Genomic DNA, 17,914 nt, shown 5'->3' with positions numbered 1-17,914 from the left:
CCAGATTAGCCTGGCCAACATGCCTGCTCGAGAGCATGGTTAGCTTCTGGTTATGTTGGGTACTGGAATCTAGGGTCCTGTCATCCCTGTATCAGTATGGCTTCTGGGACAGACAATTCACAACTGACCATTTACTGAGACTGGAAACAGTAATCCAACAGGCTTTTACTAACCACAGACACTTCATCCCGATCTTCTTTGACCTACATAAGGCATGTGACATAGCTCAGCTCCATCACATTTTAGTTACCCTCCATGACTGGGGCTTTTGTGGCCCCCTTCCAATTTTTATCCATGAGTTTTTATACCACGGGCTCTTCCGAATTCAAGTTGGCACTTCACTCAGCACCCCTCAGATCCAGGAGAACAGTATCCCACAGCGTTCTGTACTAAGTGTCACACTCTTCCTTGTCACCATCAATGGGCTTTTAACCTCTGTTGGGCCTCTGCTTACCCCAGTGTTGTATGTCAATGATTTTTGCATCTGGTGAAGCTTCCACTCAGTAGCATGTGCTGAATGGTAGCTCTAAGGCTTGATCTGACGGGACTCTGTGAGGTCCCTCTCCCATGGCTTCCAATTTTCTTCATCCTAAATGTGGGCTATGCATTTTTGCCACCAACCCACAATACACCCCAATCCAGAACTTTAGTTAGGTGACCAGCACCTGAATGTTATAGTGCAGTCCCATTTCCTGAGCCTTATTTCTGATAAAAAGCTGACGTAACTGCCTCATATTCACCACCTGAAGACAATGTGCATGTGGAAGTTCAATGCGCTCTGCCTCCTGGCCCACACATCTTGGGTTGCAGACTGTGCTACTCTTCTCCATTTTTACCATGCTCTGGTTTTGTTCAGACTAGATTATGATAGTCAGGTTTATGGCTCAGTGGCTCCTTCCTCTCTGAAGATGCTTGACCCTGTTCATCAGTGTGGGGTGTGTCTGGCTATTAGTCCTGTCGACAGTCTCCTCACAGAAGCGGGGATTCCCCGTCTACAAATAAGATGGAGCCAACTGCTGGTTACTTATACAATCACCATTTGCCCTATTCCCTGACCATCCCATGTACCCTGCCCTCTTTGCAAATGAGGCATGTCTTCCCACTGATACCCTCCTCTGGGTGGGATTACCAGATGGAATGCATCTCACTTCCCTTCATCAGGATCTTCATCTTAACTCACTCAAATGTGTCCCATGTATTTCCTGCCCCCCCCCCAATTGGATGGCACAGATTAGGACCAAACTATTCCAGGGTCCTAATCTTTCAGCATCTTGTACGTTACATCCTCACAGAGTTCCAGGGTGCTACCATCTTCTACACTGGTGGTTCTAAAACTGTAGACAAGGTGGGATACGTTTTAACATTGCTTACTGGCTTGAAACACCATTGACTGCCAGTATCATGTAGTGTGTTCACAGCAGAGCTGCTGGCAATTAACAGGGACCTTCACCTTGTTATTCAGACCTCCCTCCACAATGTTTTAATATGTACCGACTCAATGAGCAGCCTGCAGGCTATAGACTGATGCTATTCTCATTACCGTTTGGTCTCTGCTATCCATGATCTACTCTCTGTCCTTGGCTGTGCTGCCTGCTCAGTTGTCTTTCTCTGGGTCCCAAGTCATGTGGGCATCCCAGGGAATGAACTGGCTGACCATTTGGCTAGAGAGGTAGATACTTGCCCCCATTTCTTGCTTGATTCCAGGTGCAGATATGCGGATTCACATCAAATCTCTCTTCACCCAAAAGTGGAATGTGCCACCATCACAAACTTGCGTGAAACGTATATTACAATTACAATACAGACTGTTCTAACAGTATATCTTTCACTAAAGTTACCAATGCTGTTGCAGTCAGGCTGTCAATACAAGTAAAACAAGACTAATAGTTAGATTCTAAATTAGGCCATACGCATTGATTGTTATTAATGTTAGTTAAAACTGTGCAAATTTACTGCATGAAATAGATATATGTAAATCATTGATAAGTATGTACACCATGAGTAAAAAATATTTCAAGACTAGATTAATACAAAATAGATACAAGATGAGGTGGTGGTTTTTAAAACTTCAGGTGTTCTACATAGTTTCCTTCCACTTCAATATAATGCACAGCATCTTCTTACAGCCATGTGAAACTGTGTAAAAGTCATCCCTTTTGGATGATGATCACCTTGCACATCATAATGGCTTGAATGTTGGTTGTGGCATCAGTGTCGAACCTGCATGTGAACTTCTGTACTTTGTTGTTTTGTGGTAGTTTCATATTAATAACGCCAAGTCTTGTCACCTGCGATGAATTTTTTTCCAGAAAGGAATTTCAGTATTTTGTTTCTGTTCTGGAGTTAAGGTGAGTGGGACAAATTTTGCACATACTTTTTTCATAAAAACATTTTGGAGAATGTCTTGAACACCCTATTTACAGATGTAAATTTGGCACAACATTGACACACCACAGCCTCATATCCACTACTTAACACTTCCTGCTCACAACTGACTCGTTGAATGCACAGCTGTTGTTAGTTCAAGCTGCCTTTTTAGTTCCAATGCTCTTGCTGCTTTTATGCCAGGAATAAAATTGGCTTCATAACTTTTTGGATGGACAATGTATAGTGTCTTGCTAATAGAAAATTGCCTCCTCTTTCTGTACAGATTGATTATATCTCTCACAGCTCTCTCTAGGTTTATATATTGATGACAGAGAAGGGTAAATGTATCAATTGGAGGTATGGGATCATTGTCCAGAAACTACAGTGTCAAAAGTCATAAGTGAAAATCATTCTGATACTTTTGACAGTGGAGTAAACGTATTGGTACTGTTGTTGCTATGATTAACAGGTAGGTAATTATCAGAGGTGGTAGATGGATTGAAATGAGGAAAAAATGTCTGGTAAATGTGGGTTCTAAGATACATACCTTAAGAGCTATGAGTACTTGTCCATCCTTGCTTCTGTGAGACATTTCTCTTCTACTGAACAAGTGCCAATATCTTGTAAGGTATGCATTTTGAGCCCATATTAAATGGACTTTTTTCCTTGTTTTTGTCCACATTGCTACTTCAAAATATGGAAAGGAATGAGCTTGCAGTAGAAGAAACATGTTTCACAGAATTGAAAATGAGCAAGTTCACATACCTCTGAAAGTATGCATTTTAGAGCCCATGTCCTCATGTTTCTATCTTCTGCTTACAAGCCATTGACTGCAAATGTATGCTGTTGCAACTGCATCATTTCTACAATGTCATTTTGTCCAAGTAACATCATGAAGAAATGTCTACTACCGAAAAGACATCTGTCACTGACAGGGTTTATGTAGCAACAGTGTGCTTGGTTTACACAGTTGTTGCCTACACAACTCCCTCTTTTTCAACAGTGGAGCCCTTGCTACTACTTTGTTATGACTCTGCAGGACCCAAAGGTCAGAGAGTGGGAGCAGAAACAAATATGTTTTTTGACTGAAGGCTTACAATCTTAGCCAACTGAGGACTTGAGCAAGACTGAGCTAGGGTACTTTAAAGTATTGAACAGAATAACAAGTGCAAGGGAAACAGATCCTATAAACATCAAAATATGTCATCTGACTTTAATTCCCTAATCAGAAAATGTCTTAAATGAAAGCTCTGTGTCTTCTTTTGAAAAATATGCAAATAGTTTTGGTGTCAAATATAGCAGAATTATTGATACAGCATAGACAGTTATAGTAGTAGCTGATTTTAAGTGCTAGGTGAAAGAGCAGACCAAGAGCATATTATCTCACCCTCCCACACATCACCATTAAAGTTCTCATTCTTTGCGCAAATTTTTGAAAATTACAAGAGGAGTAAGATTACACAATAAATTATTTTTACTTATCTTGATTATCTCATTTTTGTTGTCGAAGGCTCAAAGTCTTGTATAGAAATACATTCTTGCAGGTAAACATTTCAATTTCTTAGGTTTGTGACGACAAAATAAGTGTTGAAGAGTTGCCTGTTGCTATGCGTATCCTTTTTATCTTATCTCATTCTTCTAAATCACACTGACTTTACAATTTCCACGTTCAGAAAATCAATAATTACATTGTTGTTGACAAAATTAGCAAAATATGTGCGTTTCATCAGAGGCGTACCCACCACTTCCTACATTCCACCATACTCACAATATTCCAAAGACTTTACAAAGCAAAAGAGTTTACAAAACAAAAGATGACTCATCACTAAAATATATCATTATTTCATAAATTAATCCAGAAATGAATTTAATAATTAGTGTTACATTGTGCAATTAATAATATGAATTTTAAGTATGCCACAAATTTTGTAATTCCAAATATTTTTAAAAGAAAAGTAGTTTTAACTGTTAGTACATATTGATTGTGACACATTAATTTCTTTTTTATACATTTTAACCTGAAATATAATACATTGTATACAAAATCATATGAATTCTTTTCATGAAACAGCTGAGATAATTTTAACCTGTGCAAGATTTGGGATCATACATGGTATCGGTTGTTTCTGTACAAAGAAAGGGTAATGTTAGAGGAGGCTGATCATTACAATATCCCCTTCACAAAATTTGGAAACAGAGTGTTTACAATGTTTCATGACAGACTATAAGGTTTGCCAAACGGTGTACAAAACGATGCCCAGGATAGCAGATGGATGTATAGAAGTATGTGATACATAACATATTGTAGAGAACATACGAAAAATATCTACTATAAAAATCATTATCTATATGTATATCAGGATATGACATTCAGATTTTCAGATCTGTGGAACATACTGTCACAAGACAAATAACACAAGGTCAAAACTACAACATTACACCGCTAAACTATAGAACTAAATACAGATACATTGTAAATTACTAGAAATTATAAATTTTAAGTTAAGAAATATACACTCAAACCTTCAAAATCTTCAAAAGAGAAGAGGAAACATTTCAGAGCCTAAGTGTACAATGAGTGAGCTGACTCGAAAAACTCACAACAATGAGTACAGGCCAGAAGAATGCACTCGATCATGAGTAGGAATCAGTTAGCCATATAAACCATAGTATTTATGGATAAGTTGGCTTATGAAAGAACAAAATAATGGAAAAATATTAGGGTGTAAGTTTACGATGGGGGGACTGACCCATGAATAAAGTTCATAATCATATCAATGAGTTCAATTATATGCAAAGAGTAACTGTGGGAAGCATCTAGCTTCAATCAGTGGTTGTACACTCTCCTTGAGTACACAGTCACCCAGTCGCAATGACCAGGGATACCTAAAACAGAGCTAAGCATGAGTCTTTCGAGTCAGATACAATATTGCAATATTAAGGATAAATTCAGGTAAACATAGTCATAAATAGCTTTGGATTATAACACAATCCAGTAGCTTGAGAACCAAAGTCAGAGCCTGAAAGCAAACATGTATATATCTTGTTATATTGTCCGTACCAGTAAATGTCTCCCACACTATCCTAAGTACACAAAGATCTAGAAGTTCATTTACAATTGATAAAAAAATACATACTGATTTAAAGTTACATAATGATTGAAAAGTCAATCCCCCAATTAAAAAAACCATGCATTTTTTAGTAGTCTTGACTAACAATTCACAGATATCAGACACAACACACATTCCAGTCGACAGATGCTTGAGTACGTTGTCCAGCACCCACGATCTCTTGCAAGATGACTGCTCCAGCAGGGTACTGCCATACAGCAGTACAGGGAGTAGATCTGCCCACATCTTTCACCTTCCTCCTTAGAGTTATCATCACATGCACCAGTGGATAGATAACTTCCTGTCTAGCATTTACATGAAATCCTGAAACATTGTTTTGTGTACTAAATATGCTTTTCAATACCTTCTTCACATCACACAAGATTTTTCTCCTTAGTAATTTTCAGAACTTAATTATATAGGGTTTATGTCAGTCAAGATTAAAAGGTGTTCACATTAAGAACATTAATGCAATAAAAAAATGGAATGATAACATAAGGCACACAGATATGCTCAGATACTATTTTTAATTTTCACAGTACAGATTATGATTACTGTCCCATTTCAAAATTGCAAATGAGCTACTCGTTTAGATTCATGGCATATATGTATTAAAGTATAAAGAACAAATCTATTATAGAACACAACTATATAGTGTATCATGGGTATTACTCAATCAATAGATAAGACAGCACTTCAAAAATCACATCAACTCACATACTAAATTCCAGAAAACAAAACACAGTTATGTAGTCTTATGCATCTACATATAGATTTAAACTCAGTCAATGGATAAGATAAAACTCCAGAAACTACAAAATCTCACATACTACATTCATGGCAAACAAAACACAATTATAAGGTCTTAAAAATTTACAGACATAGTGGATATATTCTTCTAGACTAGTTATCATTATGCATCCATGTTCTTATATCTTGTCCTTTATACTAAATGTTAACAGTACTTGGCATCTTACATACCTGCTTTGCTTACCAGTAACTCCTCTTATCTTTACATGTGGAATGGACATTTCCACAAAATTCTTATTACATTGGATTTTTTCTCTAAATTGTTCAGATATACCACAAATCAAGGTACCTGTATCATTCAAACAGTTCCCTTCCCACTGATCAATCTTAATCTTAATTTAAGGACATCCAAAATCTGAATTATCATCTCTGCTATTAGACACTTTCTACCGTATCTTCCTTCGCCGTCGGCGTTGTCGTGGTTACCGTGAGACACCGTTATACCAAGAGGAAAGGCACGTCGATCTTAGAGCATGAGATATGATGACCTTAAGCCATAGACAACACACAACGGTCACGGTAGCACCTGATTCCAGAATAGCTGCAGTAGTTAAGATCTACAAACTATCCCCTGTTGACCAGGTCCCCAAAACTTAACTCGTAACGAGATCCTTTCAAAACAAATTGTCATAACGATCATCTATAAAGGCTTCGTACAACGAGAATAAATGTTACGGTTTATGGAATAATAACAGATACGACCAAACTGTCTTGTCTCTTCTGCTTTATTTAACATAACTTCGTTCACAGTTTCATTTCGCATTCACCACTCATTCACCGAAACCCTTTGATGAACAGTTTTGGTTGCTTAACACCAACAGTCAATGATAATGATACAGCTTTTCTCCTTTTTATAAATTGAAGCCCGCTCTCCGTGATATAATAAAAAAAAAACCGGCCTCAATACCGCGTGCCTCGTGAGACGCGAATAGACTTATCCTGGAATTGACCGCCCTGTAGGTGTACTCAATTTAATGACCACACTTCACTGTCGGCTATTTCACGTAACTGAATGTCCATTTGTTAATCTGATTATACACTGTAGCTATTTAAAATTCGCCCCTATATTTTTCACAATGCACAATTAGCACTTCGTTACTTGTTTTCTTTTTTTTTCTTCTAAGAGTAAACGGAAAAAAAAGACGCCGTATCATCGGCTTAGTCGATATAAAGCAAAACACCTTAATATGCCCAATTCTACCTCCTCTTATAGGATCGGCTACCTTACTCATTAATTTATTACATATTATTTCCAATAACACTAAACAGGTATCGCCGTTATATTTTAATTGTATTCGAAAGCATGTTACTACTATTACAACCGACCAAATCGTAACAAATCACGCGGCGTGCGTTTTTAACGATAACTTTACGCTATTCAAGTTCCGTTACAGCTGGCTTGACTCGTAATGTTACAACTTCGTGTAAAAGATCACTTTCAATTTCATCAAATGCTGCATCTACACTGTTTTTGTAAAGTTTCAGCAACTTCACTGGTATCACAGCATTACTTTGGTTAGGTACACATGTTGTCAGCTAAAGATTGAACACACTGGAATAGTTCCATGGCACAATTAACATCTCTTATTACAGAAGGAACGCAAAATACATTACTGTCAAAATTACACTTCCTACTTAGATCTTGTTTCACTTCACTCCCCCAATTTGGATACACATTTTGACTAACCATAGCTAACTTATTCCAGAATGCAAATTTATCTGTGTTATCATCAATATGGTCCCAAACAAACTTTTAAAAGAAGTTCAGCTTTATTCTCTAAGCTTACAGATAACACACCTTTACTGTTTGGATCATTACTCTGCATGCCATTAATGAAAAAATGCTTTGACTGGACTGGTATTCCATGACTCTCACTTATATCATCACAAACATCACTTACCTTACCTGTATTCACAAATAACTCTGAAACTTCATTATTCCTAAACTACACAAAAACCTGATACTCATCATCATCATCATCATCATCATCATCATCAACACATTCTTCCAAAACCACTTCAATAATAACATAGTTAAAAACACAAGTGTCATCACTATCAAAGTCACATACCTCATCTACATTCATTTGCAATAAGCTACCAGTCCCAGACTTACTGCCTCAGTCATTTCACAGCTCTCATTCACATTTACATAAAAAATACAACCCAATTCAATTCCAGTAATTAAACATAGTATTCCAAAACTTTTCATCAAAACATATATGAGAAATCTGATGTTCCTTCTGTTCAACTTCAGATACCTGTGCTACATTATTAATTCTGTTATTATTGTCTAAATGTATGTGTAAACTGGGGGTCCTGTACTTCTTGGGTTTCCTTGCCCCAAAACTGTGAACCTTCATTGAGACGGACCACCGTTTCCTGAATAGTTGCCTCTACGATTGTTTCCCCTATTATATTGCCCTTGGTTTTCCCCATTATTCTTGTTCTGCTGTGGTTCAAAATTTCTGTCTCTTTTACCATTTTGACCTTGTTTGAAATTACCATTATCTCTGTTCCTGTAGTTGTTAGCATTGTAGCCGGCCACTGTGGCCGAGTAGTTCTAGGCACTTCAGTCTGGAACCGCATGACCGCTAGGCCGCGAGTTCGAATCCTGCCTCAGGGATGGATGTGTGTGATGTCCTTAGGTTAGTTACGTTTAAGTAGTTCTAAACTCTAGGGGACTGATGACCTCAGATGTTAAGTCTCATAGTGCTCAGAGCCATTTGAACCATTTGTTACCATTGTGATCTCTATCATTTTGGTTGTTATGATACACGTTTCTTTCTACTGCCCTATCCAGCCTGTCAACATATTGTAAAAATTGTTCTAGACAATCATCAGGTCTGTGTACTGAATCCCACTGCAACCTTTCTGGTAATCTCCTTTTGAGTGCATCAATCAAAGTAATTTTGTCAAATGGTCTGTTGAGGTGTGCTAATTTCTTAAGTTGATTCTTACAGAATTCTTTCAATGTACCATCCCTATTCCTATAATTTAGACCACTCAAAAATTCACTTTTAATTCTCCCTTGTTCAGCTTCTCACGAAAATTTGTTTAAGAAACTTTTTCAAAACTTTGGTATGTTTCCCACTGGATTAAATTTAGATTTACCCATGACAGAGCTTCACCTTGAAGGCATCTTTTAACAAATTTAATATTTTGGTCATCACTCATGCCTGACACAAAACTATCTGTACAGTGGTGTAGAAAATCCACTGGATGTAAATGGTCTGATGGAAAGCTTTTGATTGGAGTGTTGTAACATGCATTACCGTTATTTGAATACAGATTGTTATGAACACAGTTTTTCTAAACTAATGAAATTTTTTGGTCTAAAACATTTACATTAGTTAGCATACTGTTTTCAACATTTAGAATTTTTTGATCTAAACTACTAAAGTTCTGCTCTATTCTTTTTGCTACAGCTTTATGTTAAACTCTGATGTCATCAACATTCTTTGTTTGTTGTGCAGATTGGGTCACAAACTCATTTTCCAAAACAGTAAATTTATTTTCTAATACACTGATTTTTTCATTCACACTTTTTAAACACTCTGACAACCCATTTTTAGCTCCGAAACCTGATTACTTAGTTGGCCTATCTGGTATTGTACATTGTCCATTTTATCATTGTTTTTACTCTGTTCTGTTTTTATTTCTGTTAACTGATCACTGACTGTACCAAATTCTCTATCGTTGTCCATTTTTATTTCTATTAACTGATCATTAACTGCACTCAATTTTGCCAAAATTAACTGCATAATAACAGTTTTCACTGTTTCTTTGCTTTCTACACTTTCACTTGGTTCAAACATGTCTAGGCTGGGTCCTTCAGCTTTCACCTCATCACCACTACCATCATCTCTATTCATGTTGGTAGCTATCACACAAGTCCATCAAGAAGAATTAATTTCACAAATGGTTTGTACTTATCTTTTATGATGTCCTTTGTCATATTTGTCAAGCCCTCTATCAATTCATCTGGTCCATCATTGTCGATATTATATGAAATTCTTGTAACTGTTGGTATGACTTTGTTGACCTCTGGTCATCTTTCTTTGAGTAATTGGAACTTCCAAATCTTCATTTACATAAAAACTGCAAATACACATATCCAAAATTGATTCTTCTTTTGCAACAGACAAATTTTCATTATTAGTTAACAGATCCCGGCTGAGCTCCCACTTGTAATCTTTCACTCCCACACATCATCATTAAAGTTCTTATTCTTTGCACAAATTTTTGCAAATTATGAGAGGAGTAAGGTTACAAAAGAAGAACTTTTTACTTACCTTGATTATCTTGTTGCTGTTGTTAATGGCCCAAAGTCTTGTCTAGGAGTATATTCTTGCAGCTGAATATTTCAATTTCTTAGGTTAGTGATGACAAAATAACCGTTGAAGAGTTGCCTGTTGCTATTAATATCCTTTTTATTTTATCCCGTTTTTCTAAATCACACTAACTTTACAATTTCCACGTTCAAAAAACAAATAATTACATTGTTGTTGACAAGTGTAGCAAAATACGTGTGTTTCCATCAGAGGCTTACCCACCACTTTTTGCCGTACTCACAACATTCCAAAGACATTACAAAGCAAAAGAGTTTACAAAACAAAAGATGAATCATCACTAAAATATAACATTATTTCATAAATTAGTCCAGAAATGAATTTAATAACTAGTCTTAGATGGTGCAGTTAATAATATGTGTGTTAATAACATGTGTGTAGTTGCACGTGTCGAATACTTTTCTTATAACTTGTATCCAACATGGTCTGGTATGCCACATTGAGTCTACACATTATTGGTAAGAGGCCATATTGAATATACTCTGTTTACTGACAGCTTCAAACTATGATAAGTTGCAGGGCCGATGGAATCAGGATGAACTAAGAGGGAAAAAAAGGCTACAGATGCCATCACCAAGACAGAAATGTCAAACTGTAAAGCAGAAAAATAATTTGGTACCCACAAAGAACCTTTCATCATGATGTGAACCTCAAAATTCAAAACAGGCAAATTGAAAGGGCAGTTGCCACAAAATTCTTAGGTGTGCAAATTGATGAAAATCCTGACTGGAGAGCACACATTCTCTACCTCACTAATAAGTTAAGCTCTGCTTGCTTTGCATTATGCATAATTAGTATTGTGTGTAGTAGAGAGTGTAGCAGAACTGTCTACTTTGCTTACATCGATTCTGCTATCACCTATGGCCTAACCCTCCGGGGTCATAATAAGGCAAACATGAAAACCATCTTCACCTTACAAAAAACGAGCTGTTAGAATAATTTCAAACAGTAAAAGGCGAACACCTGCAGCAGGGCAAGGTTTGTCTGTGGAGGCTGCTAATTAAAATTCACCTACCTCACGGCGTTTGGTCAATATCCCTTCGCTCGGCAACATAGATGCTTACAAGATGATGTAAAAGCAGCATTGATAAAAAACACTATCTAATATCTACAATTACTGAGGCCACACAACTCTAGTAGTGAAATAAAGTTCAGTAGAAATACAGTCATTAAAATTTTATCAGGAAATAAGAAAATGGATTGGCTTCTGGAAAATAATGTCCAAAATTTCCACACAAAAATGTTTACTTTGTCCTTATAGCCAAAGAAACAGTACTATTCAGTCCACATTTAAACTATTGGCCATTACCTTCCAGTTTGTGATTCATACATACATTTCACGTGAACAGCAGCCAGAAATCTGTCCAAACCCGACCCGATTTAAACCATATTTTCACAGTCATTAATTCCACCACTAATATGAGTTATTACATTCGGTCCTTCTTGTGGATATCTAAGAAAAGAAATTGCTCATCAAAAATGCTCAATGGTTGAATACTGAAACTTGCCATGCAGATACTATGAAGGCCAAATTTTCACACACGAATATCATTTCAACAAAGCAATCCCAAAACTTCCAAACTTCACAAAACTGTTTGTAACTATATCAGCATTAGTCATGACACATATCAAATGCGAGGAACTCAATATTCTTTCATATTACACAACAATGAGAAACATCACATTTAACATGTCCTTCCATGACTAAAGCTGGCGAGCGAATCCCTTCTTGCAGCCTCACTCCCAGTATAATTATCAGGTGACGAGCGGGAACCGTCTCAATTCTAATTGGCTGATCATACTCGCTACCAGCTAGAATGCTCACTCATGATCATACTCGCACCAAAACTGGCCTGCACCAATCCTTATACACAGATGCATTTGCGTCAATCTGACATGCAAATATTAAAGTAATGTTTAATAAACGAAAACGAAAGGGCAATAATTCTGAAAATATTCTTTAGATACAGATTTTACTCCAGCTGACTTTCTGGCTGCTCTGTTACAACAGCAATCACACATAGATATACATCATCAGCAAAGTGGGTAAATTCCCTAGGATCATTTTCCCACAACAGGTTTGTGTAACCCTTGCAGGTTACTTAAGACGGTATATAATGCAACATTTAAATCTGATGATTGTCCCACGTACACATTCGCATTTACTCACATTTTTTCCCACAACAATATTAGACAAAAATAATAATTTTGTCTGATATTTATATTACGAAAACGAAAAATAATTAAAATTTTAATACGAATATCTCAATTAATTAATTCTGCACACTTAGAGTTCTGTTTATGTTTTCCAATTATACCAAAATATTAACTATTATATTTACTAACTGAATTTAGTTCCCTGAGTGTCAGTTTTTGACTTTTTTAGCAATTTTTTTATCTCTGAAACTATGATAGTTACAATGTTGAAATTTCCTGAATAGCAAAAGGTAGTGTACCGATTTTGAAAATGATTTAATAATATTTAATAACATTTATTTAGTTTCATAGGTGGCATGAATATACACATCCAGTAAAAGATATTGAATAGCTTTCTCACGGCAGTTAGTGACAGATGCGCTTGTGTCTCTCGGTTGGGTTGCTAGATGTCAGCCCCCAAAGTTACACGCAGCAAGCTATCCTGAAACAAATGTTCACTCAGAACAACTTCTGATGCTACACACATTCCAAACAGTTATTTCAACATGTAAATATTCTACCCTTACCATGCTTCTATACAAAAAAAAAAAAAAAACCTGTTGTTAATATAAAAATGCACATTGATAATTATAAAACCAACTCAGATCTTCACTCATATAATACAAGAATGTGCAATGACATCAACATAAAAAGAGTAAACAAGGCTTTAACACAAAAACAAACCAACATTCAGGTTACTATTTTGTACAACAAACTTCCAACTCAGCTAAAAGAAATAAAAACATTGTCTACATTCAAGGAAGTAATATTTAAATTCTTAATGACCAACCGCTATTATAGTATAAATGAACATCTGCAGTAACCTTGTAACAAGTAACTACATTCATTTACTATATGTTAATAGTACCATAAATCAAATGCTTGACAGAGCCTCATTGTTAATTTTTCTGAAGAAAAGTGTTAAATCAATTATTTACTTGTGATGTATATCATGTAAAAGGCCCCAAACAAAAGTGTTAAATCTATTATTTACTTGTTATGTCTTTCATGTAAAAGATCGTTATCATACTTTTATACTATTACAGTAATCAAAGTTGTATTGCCCAAAAATATTGTGATGGGTACAATGAACCATTGTATTATGTAGGAAACTGTACACCTTTGTCTTATTTTGTTATACTACGTTCTTTGACAAAATCCATACAATGTACATTGTCACTGGATGAATAAACTACTACTACTGCTACTACTACTACTACTACTACTACTATCACTATATCAGGTGTCTATATACAATCAGAGCAAAGTTGGGACGAAGGTTTACTTTGTCTGAAGAACAGAACGCTGAACTCTGTTCTTGAATAGTAAGGTTGGCAGAAGTGGGCTTGTGCTATTTAGTGACAACTAAAATCTTAAGACTATGTGTCAACAGATACTGTATGAAAAATAATATTACTCATCAATTTTCAGATGTTACACAGATTGAAAACCAAGAAGGGCCTAGGAAATTTCTAAAGGATAATCGTACAATTTCTGTCAGATAGTCTCAAAATCTTATTTTTGCTAGTTGAATGAAGTAACTGTTCAGGATCATTCTCAAAAAGTTCAAACTCCTTTTGAAGAACTTGATATTTTTGGAAGTCATGAAAGACCTTTAAACATGGATGAGACAGGAGTGCAGATTGAATTTACGTAAAGAACCAGCAGCACTTGCAAAGAAAGGCACTCTCAGAGTACATTTAATTGGCAATGAACATGGTGGAAATGTGATGGTTGTCTCTTGTGTGAGTGAAACAGGAGCATCTGTTGATCCAATGATATTCAAAGGAAAATGCATGAAACCATAGTTTGCTGATAATCTACCTAGAGGCTCTTCACTGCATGAAAGAAATAGATGGCATCAATGAGTTTTATCGAATGGTTATGCTATTTTGGTCATCATAAACCTGCTGGTTGGTGCTTATTTATTTTTGATGGAGCCAAAAGCAACTTACGTTACATAATAGTGCAGACTGCAGACCTGTGAAACATAGTTTTTTATCCTTCCAGCATTACTCCTGAACTGTAGCCACTTGATAAGGCAGTATTTTGTTCATTTGAACAGCACTGGGATGAAGAAGTAATGATGTACTTACATAATCATTGTGAGAGAACATTAACTAAGCAACACTCTTGATAATACTTTACCAAAGTGCGGGAAAATCAACGACCATATCTAATATCACAGCTGGTGTCAAGGCTACTGGACTGTGTCCGTATGTCCTATTGCGATTCAGGTAGTTGCATTTGCACATATTACAGCTTCAGAACCTCTGTCAACATCAGCTCCACAAAAAATTGGGAGACACATTATCTTCGGAGCCTGCACCTTCAGGTGTGCCAAATTGAAATCTGAATGGAGTATGCCTATTCTATGTGGAGCAGGATGGCTCTGTTCAAAAGGACATTATTGATTCAGATGACAATAGAGCTGTTGATACAAGCACATTGCTGAGCTAGTCCCAATACCAAAGAAAAAAGTGCTCAAGTTTCCAAGAGAAAACCTGCTGTGAACTGTGAAGGTACAGTTTTGAAGAAATCACTATTTGTGATGAAACAAAGAACCAGAATTCCTAGAGTATCAAAATACAGCCAGACCCACCCAAGAAATCAGCCATAAAAGCCAGATTGACACACAAGGATGATTCTTGATTTTGTAAAGTGCACAAAGAAGAGTCAGTGAAAAATATGCTTATGTGTTTCAGTTGTGGTCATTATATCCATGGGGATTGCATCAGATTAATGAAAGATGACAAGAGAACTTTTGTATACCCAAGCTGTGAGGACAGTGATTAACAAAATGTAACAATATTTTTCTCTCCATTCAGTGTAATAAATAAATGATGTAAGTGAATTATTAACCCTTTGTAAACCTTTACTTTTGTTGAATATGTTCGGGGAAACAATGCTGAGAGACTGAATCTTAAGGACTGTTTCAGTTTTGTCTCTCTTTTTGTATCTATGTCAGTTAAATTTTGTAAAATTACCTTTGTCAAATAAGTAATTTCAGTTTGTGTTAACAAACATAATGTATGTTGTAAATTAGATTTCATTACTTCCAAGATTTTTAATTTGTTATTAAAAGAAATTGAATGGGCCACATTGGGAACACAGCATACTCAGTATGCCCAAAACTAATATATTTTTTAATACTTGTTATTATGGCTTGCCTAATAATTTTACTTGTTCCATATCATAACATTATGTATTGAGTTTTATGTAGGCCTACTTTAGATCGTAACCAACCATCACAATTTACTCCCACTCACAAAATATTAAAGAATCAAGAATTTTATTCAACATAGATCATTTTACAATGATATTGGCTTTGTCATACAGAATGTACTAGTACATACAGAATAATAAAATAAACAAGTGTCAGTACATTGTAGAATACATTTCAAGCATGGCAGTCTACCAAATTACACCAGGATAGCTTCTAAAAGTTAATGCAGTCAGCTATACTATAATCTAATATAATATACTATTGCATTGTTTATTGTATACACTATGTAATTACACATGATTAACCACAGCACGCAATAATATGTTTAACTACAGAGAACTTTTAAATACTAATATCCTCCTCAGGCATCTCAAAGAATTCTTTAGTGTCATAGAATGGATGATCTGACAGCCAGCTGTACCACTTAATTTTTTTAAGAAATTATATCCATAGACTGAACATGAATTGGCAGTTTATTGAACATTTTGAGTGGGTTAACTTTGTGGGAATTGCCTGTTCTTGCTAATCTGTTGCGTGGTACATCTAAATTACCCTTAGCCCTGGTGTTGTATTCATGTATTTCCCCTCTGGAAATAAATTCTGAAATATTATTTTTAATATAGAGTACAGACACATAGATGTATAAATTTATAATTGTGAGTATTCTGAGTCTGGAAAAAAAGAGGACGACAATGCTCCCTATGACCTCTTTTACATGTTATGCGTAATTTTTTTTGTAATTTCAAGATGTTCTTGATGTGAGGGGAGTGCCCCAATATAATCAGATCATATGAAACATGTCACTAGAATAGCCCAAAGTACATCACCCTAAGGTACTCCACTGGACTCGCATTCGGGAGGACGACAGTTCAATCCCGCGTCCGGCCATCCTGATTTAGGTTTTCCGTGATTTCCCTAAATCGCTCCAGGCAAATGCCAGGATGGTTCCTTTCAAAGGGCACGGCCAACTTCCTTCCCCGTCCTTCCCTAATTCGATGAGACCGATGACCTCGCTGTCTGGTCTCCTTCCCCAAAACAACCAACCCTAAGGTACTCTAAGCTCACTACCTCCCTTAGTTTCAGGATAAGGTATGCCACCTGAGATATTTTTTCACATACACGGTTGACATGTTCCTCCCAATAGAGTTTAGAGTCAATGTGAATACCTAAGAGTTTTACCAACTTATTGCCTACTTCATTTGAAGTGCCAAAGGTGTTGGATTTTATCGGTATTGCACAGGAGGTTATTGGCTGCAAACCAGTCCAGGGCCTTATCAAGTGTTTCTTTTGTTAGTTTATTCACATCTGAAATGTTCCGATGTGTGGTAAGTAGTGTTGTATCGTCAGCATAACACACGACAGGATTTGTTATGTTTTTAGGTAAATCATGAATATCTACAATGAAGAAGAAGGGTTCCAAGGATAGACCTTTGTGGTACACCTGTGCTGATTTCCATTACGCAAGAATTTACATTTCTGACTGAAACAAATTGTTTTCAGTTACTTAAATAAGAATTTATCACCACTAAAGTGCCCTCTCTCAACCCATAAAACTCTTGTTTCCCCAGAAGTATGTCAACAGGAATGCAATCAAAAGCTTTGCTTAGGTCATATAATACGTGATACCATGTTATTGTTTTCAAAAGCTGTTAAGGCTTGGTCAATGATTTCCAAGATGGCCCCTGTTGTGTTTTTCCCTTTGTGAAAACCAAACTGATTACTACATAGGATACTGTATTTTTCAAAGAAGCTGCTTATTTGTGTGTGTATCAGTGCCTCACATATCTTTGAGAATATTGGAAGAATGGAGACTGATCTGTAGCTGTGGGTAAGATGTTTGTCCCCATTTTTAA

The sequence above is a fragment of the Schistocerca americana genome, chromosome X, assembly GCF_021461395.2.
Source record: "Schistocerca americana isolate TAMUIC-IGC-003095 chromosome X, iqSchAmer2.1, whole genome shotgun sequence".
In the NCBI taxonomy this organism is placed as follows: Eukaryota; Metazoa; Arthropoda; class Insecta; order Orthoptera; family Acrididae; genus Schistocerca; species Schistocerca americana.
The sequence above is the reverse complement of the archived record's forward strand: the minus strand, read 5'-3'. Positions refer to the sequence as shown.